This window comes from Ictidomys tridecemlineatus, chromosome 11 (genome assembly GCF_052094955.1).
Source record: "Ictidomys tridecemlineatus isolate mIctTri1 chromosome 11, mIctTri1.hap1, whole genome shotgun sequence".
NCBI classification, from domain to species: domain Eukaryota; kingdom Metazoa; phylum Chordata; class Mammalia; order Rodentia; family Sciuridae; genus Ictidomys; species Ictidomys tridecemlineatus.
Genome location: NC_135487.1, coordinates 37,514,945 through 37,523,826, shown reverse-complemented (window position 1 = coordinate 37,523,826; position 8,882 = coordinate 37,514,945). Strand labels below are relative to the sequence as shown.

The window sequence follows — 8,882 nt, the reverse complement described above, 5'->3', positions numbered from 1 at the left end:
GCTCAAGGAGTGATCTACTTATTCCAAGATCTGGCTCAAACATCTCCCTATGAGATCTTATTTGAGTCCTCCTCTGTAAGGGCCCTCTTTCCTTTGTTCCCAAACCCTGCTTTTACATAAGTTCTCTGAGTACTCCCAGGTCCAGCACAGGTTCTGCTCAAAGAAAGAAGCAGCCAGTATTAATCAAGTGAGTGAACCATGGCAAGATGGTCTTTCTAAGAAGGGTGTGCCATCTAAATTTACACAGAACTTGTAAAAATTAAGGCCAGGGCGAGTCAATTGGAGAAAGTTTTTCCTAGTGTTTCTTTGTATCCGTAACATAAACTTTCTTTTCTCTAGAGGTGAATCAGAGTCAAATAAGCTTGTTTGAAAGCCCAGCACATCTTGGAAGGGTCGATGGCATTAGCATGCATTGGGAGATTTCCAATGTCTGGCCTCAGCCCAGGTGATTGATGAATCTCCCTCTTTTCCTTTGCTGCGGAAGGAGCCTGGCACGACAGGAAAGGGATAAGTATCTGCTGCCTATGGAGGAGGTGAGAACTTCTCAAGGTCAGTGACTATGTTAAAATGTAGGACTTCAAGGTTGTCCTTTCTTTCTGATCACTGGATGGTCTACCCAGCCACTGCTTCATTTAATGCCCCTCAAGAACCTCATGAGAATTCAATTCAACTAACGTGAGATTAGCTCCCACCAACCGCCAAACACCTTATTGAGTAATAATGCCAGGAGAAGTAAGACTATTCCTGTTTTATAAATGACGATCCAGTTCAGAGAGGGTAAGAGTCTTGCCCAAGGCCACCTAGCTGGCCAGTAGATGAGGTAGGACTGGAATCAAAGTATTTCTTGCTTTGACCTAATTTACAGATCTCCCTCCTTCAAAGCAAGACATCTTTGAGCATATGTAGGTATTCAGCCCTGGAATGGCTACTGGGGAAGAGAAAGGGTTGAATGAATCAGTTGTGAAAATTGGGATGGACAGTAGAGTCTGAATCCTATCTGACTCTGAAGCCCCAGTTATTCTATCTTCAGCCTCTTCCCGTCTCAGCCCATATCCCAGCCTGTATTCCAGACATACCATTTCCTAAGCAGACCTCACCATATCCACCCCCCAGACCTTTTCTCAGTACCCCTTCCTGGTAACAGGCCCTTTTCTTATCTTCATCTGTCAAGATTCCCAGTCTCCTTTAGGATCCAATTCATATCCTACCTCCTCCAAGAAAGCTTTAACATTAACCAACTACATATGGTTCATTGTCCCAGAGCTTTATGGGCCTTTTGGGAATATGAACTTCTCTAATTCATTTTTGGATTATGCTTGGGACACAATAGGTGCTGAGTAAATGTATATATAATAATAATCATCAAGCCATATTTATTATTATTAACATTGCAATTCTTACAATAGTCTAAAACAACGCTTCCCTACTAACTTGGAATTGCCTTCTCTTTTAAGAATCTACTGCTGGAAGCCATGCACTCTCCTGCTATAAATGCATAAAGAGAAGAGTCACATTTTATACAGGGTTTGGTTCTAAAGACAGTCTGTAAAGCAAAAATCACAGGTAATCCAAATTACCCTTGAAGATCCTTTGAATTTCCCCTACAAATCCAGAGTACATAGTTCTGTGTCTACACAGTAGTTAGTTGGTTTACACTTGAGAGCCATGTTGCATGAAAAAGTCTTTCTTTAAATAATAGAATCACTTTCAGCATAGCACAAAGCTAACCTATGAGAGGCAGGAGGGAACTTGGATTGTTTGATGGAACAATAGATCTATGACTGTACATAAATTTAGGATAATCTTCAAGGGGTTTGTAGACTTCAAAGCTCAGGCATGGACCTTAAGTTAGAGTCTTTGGTATAGAGCTTTAACATTTACCACATTTAAGCTCATTTAAATCCTAAAAACCATTCTTTGAAATGGATATCATTGAGGTTATTCTTACTTTATAGATGAGGAAATTGAGACTCAGAGAGTTTAAAATGATTTTCAGTCCAAAGGCCTGGTTTTCTCTTCCAATGACTTTGTCCAAGGAGTCCCCTATCTTACTACCTGGATGGTTATCTTGAGGGGCTGAACTAAACCTCAATACTTATTGATGGAGTAAAGGGATATGTGACCCTAGACTAGTTAGGTAACCTCTCTGAAACTTAGAAGGTCTTATTTTCAAAATAAAAATGATAATATCTACCTGGCAGTGACCTTGGAGGATTAAATGAGCCACTATATGTGCCATTTATGACAGGAGCCTGGGATATTGCAGAGGCTCCACAAAGATTGGCTTTTCTTTCCCTTCTCTGCTGACATTGGCACTATCCCAGGAGATTGGACAGAAAACAAAACAAAACAAAACAAAAAAACCTTCCGCTGCACTGCTGAAGTCTTCAATGATAGCTAGGCCTATGCAGGGTCATCTCTGACCTCCTAAGCTCTTCACAGTGTTGGAGTCTTGAGTAAAACTTAAAAATGTACATACAATTTTCCTTGTCTTCAAAATATCTGATATCCTCAATGCCATTTACTCAAAGGGAGTGGAGAACAGAGGAACAGAGGTCAGGAGGCCTGTCCCATTACAAATTCTGTATGTCTTTGGGCGACTGTCTTTGAGAAGCATTTATGGAGACACAAATATTTCCCCCTTCATCCAGGCTTTCAAGACTGTTCACAAATCTCTGCTCAGACATCCCAGTGGTCACCTGTTTGACTTAAGAGAAAAAGTGCAAGCATTGCAGGGGCCCCTGGAGCCTTTATTCATCAGAGTCCAGTTGGGAAACAAAGTCCACAACAGGTAATTCAGGGGAGGTCATTTAATGTAGGGAAACTAGTTATAAAATTGTTGGAAGAGTTGAAAGAGCAAGCAGGGGAAGATGAGGCCATCCTGGATTAGCAGATTCAGGGGTCACTGCTCCCCCTGGGGATGCAGAAATAAAGGGAGGAGGCCAGGCTATCAGAGCCCACAAGCTGGAGTGCCCCATCAGAGCCAGGGCCTTTCTGGCAGAAACAGGATCCACAGGGAGCTATGGCCCGTGCAAGAGATGGCATTTGAAACTGGAAGGCAGAAGGCAAGCCTAGCATTTTTCTTCCATCCCACTCTCTTACCTCCTGTCAGTGTATCCCATTGGTCAGAAGCCAGAGGGCAGGGGGCAGTACAAAGAAAGACAGAATGGGTATCAGGGGAAACTAGCTACCAGTGGCACAAGGACTTTCAGGATATGGTACACCCTTCCCCAGTCCCCTGTACCTTCTGGACTCAGCATTCAACATCTCACACCTTGCTCACTTGGCCCCAGCCACGCTGGCCTCCTCAAGCTTTTACATTTGTGGTTCCCTCTGTATATGAGTTCATACAGCAGATAGTCACAAAGCTCCTTTCCCTGCTTGCATTTCTCTGGAAGCAAGGCCTTCTCTAATGATCCTACTCAAAGTTTGTACCTGCTTCCCCCTCATTGGCTCTCCCTTCTGCTTTAATTTTCTCTCTAGCTTAAAGACCAGTCAATAGTCCATGAAGTCTACATCTTCTCTCCAGCACATGAGCTCCAAGGAGGGCAGAAATTTCTGTGTGCTTTGTTCACTGCTGTATCCCTAGTGCTCATAATGGTGCCTGGAAAATAGTGGATACTCAATAAATATTTGTTAAGAAATAGGTGAATCAAGACCCAAATACCCACTTCACCTGTCTTCATTTGTTCAATCAAATAGATGATTGGAGGAAGGATTGGTGGGAGAGAGTTAGAAGCAGGTTGAACAGGGATGCACTTCTCATCTCTGGGCCTCTGTCTTCCCATCTACACGGTAAAAGGCCTGAGCAGGAATGCTCAGAGGACCCTTCCAGGCCCACTATTCTATAAACCAAGAGCATTTCTCTGACAGAACTCCTTGGAAGATAAAATTAATCTTTTTTTCTTTTTAATCAGCAATTCCTATCTCTGCACGTGACTTGTCAGGGGAACTTTTCTCTGATGCTCACAAGACTCGGGAACTTGTCACATCTTCCATCTCTGGGAACGTCCTCACCTGAAATTGAAAGGTAAATATTTCAGTTGTGAGTCTCTCTGTCATGACTCAAATAATTTTAAAATTGCTTAGATGTCTTTGCCTAACAATGTTCAGATTGTTCTAATGCAGGGGAAAACGGTAGTTTTAGACACAGTAATATTGATAGCAGCTAGTAATTTCCATGTACTTCTCACAGTTATTGGCGCTGCGAGGATTACCAAGGAGAACTTTCTACTGACTAAAAAGACATTCTATGTCGAGGGCCTAGCATGGTGCCCGGCAACAGAAGGTGTTCACTGGATGATGACATTTACAATTATTATTGTCAAGGAGTTAGGTTAGAAAATAGCCATGTTGCTCTCCAGCATGCTACAATGTCATCAGGGATCTCAGCTCCAAGGGATTTTATCCTCAGTAGGCCTCTTTAGACACCAAGACAGGCTCACTGCAAGAGTATCAGAAACCTGTAGGGCAGAAAAGAGTAAAAGGATTGAAAAGTGCTGAGAAGGGTTTACAAGTAAGAGATGGTGGACAGATAAAACCTGGCACATCCCTTTCCTCGCTCATTCACCAGATAACTTCTAGCACCTTCATGAGAATCAAATTCCATTCCTGCCCTCAAGCAACTCCAATCTATTTGGAAGGACAATGTCATGCTGTAAATATCAGCCAACGCACCTCAGTGTAATAATAAAGGAAGGTATGGGGTATTGCCCTGTCTTTCAAAAAACTACACATTGAACCATGCACAGATTTTGTTCTGCTGACTTCCCTCACCAGCCCTAAATAAAAGGAATGAATATAAGAAGGAATTATCAGCATCTGACAGACTATAGTTTCTCCATGTGGTTATTTTTATTGTTTGTTTCTTCCTTGAAGCCAGGGAATTTTATTTTATTTTGTTAACTGCTTTATCCCCAGCACCTAGAAGCATGTGAAGTGCATAGTAAGTCCTCCATAATATTTGTTAACTGAGGGATTAGACCAGCACAGGAGAAGAAATAAAACTTGGCCCCAGTCAGGAAAAGCTAGAGAGCCCTGAGGTCTCTATGGTCAGTATGATAGTGGTAGGTGTGGCAATTGGGAAGAAAGGGGCAGGGTTCAGGGATTGGAAGGCTGGCTAGATCCTGGAAGGTATGAATGACAGGTCAAGTATCTTGGGCTGGGTCCTTAGGTCCTGGATTAAAGGATTTTAAATTGAGAGGAGGCCTGCTCATATACCTGCTGCATATCTCTTTCTCTAGAGAAGTTTCCAAGTTTCTTTTGTGTCTTTTGCTTTATTCAACAAGTCCAGTCTTCCTTGGGAGTTCTCTGGCTAGCAAAGATCTAACAGCAAATGAAAGGAATCCTGTTATCTGTCCTTTCCTTCCCCAAATCCAACTCAATCTAATTCAAGCCCATATTCTTCCTGTAATTAAACCCAAACTCTAGCTAAATTAGGCAAATATTTAAACATGACAACTCAAGAAGAATGTTTTAGCAATAGTATGATGAAGATGTCAGATCTTTGTCATTTCATTGCAGCCTGAAGGCCATCTGGGAGGGAAGTCACTTTGAGAAATTTTAATAATGTGTCCAATTCTTGATAAGTATAAAGTTGATGACAATTGGATGCCAGTCTCAGAGAGAGAATGGGTCCAGCTTTTGGTTTGGTGTGTCTGTGCCATATATATACACGTTTTTTTCACACACACACACATACACACATATCAAATCATCTTATATTTATTCACAAATATTTATTAAACTCCTACTAGGTTTCAGATACTGCCCTTGATACTGGGGCCAGAGAGACAGTGTTCACAAATCCATCAAGGAATTTTCAATCTACTAGGGAAGATTTGACACAAGGTCATAAGAACACCATGACAAAACAGTTGTCTTTATGTACTATATGTGATTTATATACATTTTTTTTCATTTAACTTATGGTAATTATTTGAAGTTGATATTTTTATTTCTATTTTTTTAAGACAAGGAAGCCTGTGGCAGTGAGGTGAGTAAGTAGTGAAATTAGGATTTGAGTGAGATCTGACCCACCACCCATGCTCATTCTGCAGGGCTGTGTCTTACCTTAGAGGAGAGCCAGTACATGTGTGTGGGATATGGCTGGCAGATAAACAGTGATGCAATATGTCAAGAAATCTTGCAAAAGATGAAGGAGCAAATGAAAAGTAGAAACTGGCTAAGATGGGGAATGCGGAAATTGGGAGGGACAGAATTACTGGTCTTCCATAGCTGTGGACAAATCATCAAGTACCAGGAGACTAGGGATTTTATTTTAATGGAACAAAGCCCAGTGTTTAGATGTCCTATAAAGACGGCAGACCTAGGAGTTTAGGTACTGTAGAACTCCAGCCCTTTCTATCCCTAGTAGAGAGAGTACCTAAAAAATGGCATTGACCAGGGGAAGGCCTTGGGAAACTCAGGCAGGGGTTAGATAAGAAGAGGGGAGAGAATATAAGCAATGGACTTACATATCCTTGAAAATATTTACTGATTTCCACTATAGTTGCCCATAGATTCATTCCACTATCTCTACCCCTAGCTATATATCGTACTCATGTCTCTCCATGGATGTAACCTACCAATTCCATGGTAGTCCTAAGATTATCTGCAGAGATTCTACTTATCTTTTCCTTTCAGGCACTTTCCTGCTCCCTTATATTTAGGCATAGCTGTATGACTTACTTTAGTTAGTCACATTCATGGAAGTAACACATACAGAAGGAAGCTTTAAGAGTCAGAGCATTATTTACCAGATTCTCTTTCTCCTGTTGCAGTGAAAGCCAGTGTCAAGAAAGAGCCTCCATTATCCTGGGTCCCGCCAGCAGCTACAATGAACAAAGCCTCCCTGCTGATCCACAGTGGAAATCTAATGAGAAATTAGATTCTAGTCTTCAATGTGAATCTTCCCGTGTGCTGCTCTTCATCCTTTCCCTATCAGGGTACCTCACTCAATGCCTTTCATCTGGTTCTCTGAATACTTGCAACCTCTTATCCCTGTTGCCTTCATAGGTGACCTTCTCCCTAGGCTTAGATTAGTTCTAGAAGAGGAAATATGTGGCCTGTGAGAGAGAATCAGGTAAGAGACCAGGGACGTATTCAGTAGCTTAAATATTGAGAGTCATAAAATATTAGACATTTCCTATTAGAATGAGACTTAAAAATTATGCTTTAATATTTGAAACTGCCTGGAAGTTTTAATAAGTGGTTAGAGCTCAGTAATTGTGGTCCCCTTTTCCTTCCCTGGACTTCTCTCCAATTTCTAGAACTAATTATCACTTGTTGGAAAAGGGACTTGAGAAAGTTTGTCCATCTTTCCATTCTTCTATCTATTCATCCATTCTTCCATTCACCATCCACCCATTTACTAAATATTTTTACTATTTCCTATGTGCCTAGCACATTGCTTGGACTTTAGTGACTAATAAAGAGGCATTGCTCTTGCCCTGATGGATCCACAGCTTGGAAAAGACGGAGACTTAACCAGAACCTCCTTGGGGTGGGCACTCCAGTCTGACTGCCCTGGGTCTGCATAATGAGGGCACTGAGTTCCCCCTATTGGAAAGGGAGGCTGAACTGAATGCCTGGCCCTGGTAACCTGGCTTCCATGTGGACTGTCTTTTGCCCTATCACATTTGGACCATCCTGATGTATCTATTTCCTCTTTGTCTTGGGTCTCACCTTATTCTTGGTTCACTCCTTCCAGATACCCATCATGATCCTCATCCCAAGGCTAGGGGTCCTGTTTCCAGCTGCTAGTCCTCCCAGATGGCCAAGTTCAAACATGGGAGATTTCCTGATATCTCCCACCTCATATTTATGATTCTCTCTCTCTCTCTCTCTCTCTATATATATATATATATATACACACACACACACACACACACACACACACACACACACACACACACATTAGATGGGCACAATACCTTTATTTTATTTGTTCATTTTTATGTGGAAGGGAATTAATTGAACCCAGTGCCTCACACATGCTGGGCAAGTGCTCTACATTGAGCCACAACCTCAGCCCTGATTCTCTTCCTTTAACCATCTACTACCATTCCCCTTGACTCCTGGGAGTTTTTCATCTGTCACTGGTGTCACCTTAGCATATACCTCTTAAATACCTCACAGTGGGCAGGTCTAGCTGCAGGTTTCAGCTGCTTTCCCAGTGATGTGAGAGAAACAGAAATGCTTCTCTCCTCCGTTGTTTCCATGAGTGCTTCCTATAGTCTACTGCTGAAATTGTATGGCTCTTGCTGGCTCATAGTGTCTTCTCAGTCACTCACTTGCTTATCCATTTGCTGAGCAACCATCTATGTCAGGCCTATGTTGGGCTCTATGGGCACATAGACATATTAGACCTTGTCTTCCCTCTGGAGCCAACACTGCAGTGAGGAGACAGAAATGATTCCATAGTGTCTGTGTTGGGTGGTTTGGAGGACACGTTGAGGGAAGGAGAACTGCCAATGGGGTCTTCTCTAGGCAAAGAACAGGGAAGGGCCAGAGTGGTCTTTATAGGGGACGTATCCTGAGCAGCTTTTGAAGGATGTAAGGAGTTCAGTAGCTGAGGGTGGGGATAGGGGTGAAAAGGGCTGGTGAGGGAGGAGCAAGCCAGAAAGGGCAAACTATATGTACATAGGCATAGAATTCCTGGGGTGTCATAACACCTTGAGGACTTTGGGATTCCAGAGTGAAAGAGGCCAAGGCAGGAGATTAATTTGGAGAAGGCAAGGGCAAGAAGGGCCTTGAATACCAGGTATGGTCATTACTGTATTCACTGAAATTTTTACCTGACTCCTCTTCTTCCAGAGTATACGACATGACTACATCCCCAGCCACTATCCCCACTGAAGTTACTGTGGTCCCATAAAAAC

At 42.4% G+C, this 8,882-nt stretch overlaps 1 long non-coding RNA gene across 1 annotated transcript; it reads left to right on the top strand.

Moving 5' to 3' along the window:
- Window positions 1-2,542: 2,542 nt before the first annotated feature.
- LOC120890763 (uncharacterized) lies at window positions 2,543-7,910 on the top strand. Its single transcript, XR_005735180.2, has 3 exons — window positions 2,543-2,791; window positions 3,918-4,030; window positions 6,783-7,910. It is a non-coding gene; the product is annotated as an uncharacterized LOC120890763 (long non-coding RNA).
- The last annotated feature ends 972 nt before the right edge of the window (window positions 7,911-8,882 follow it).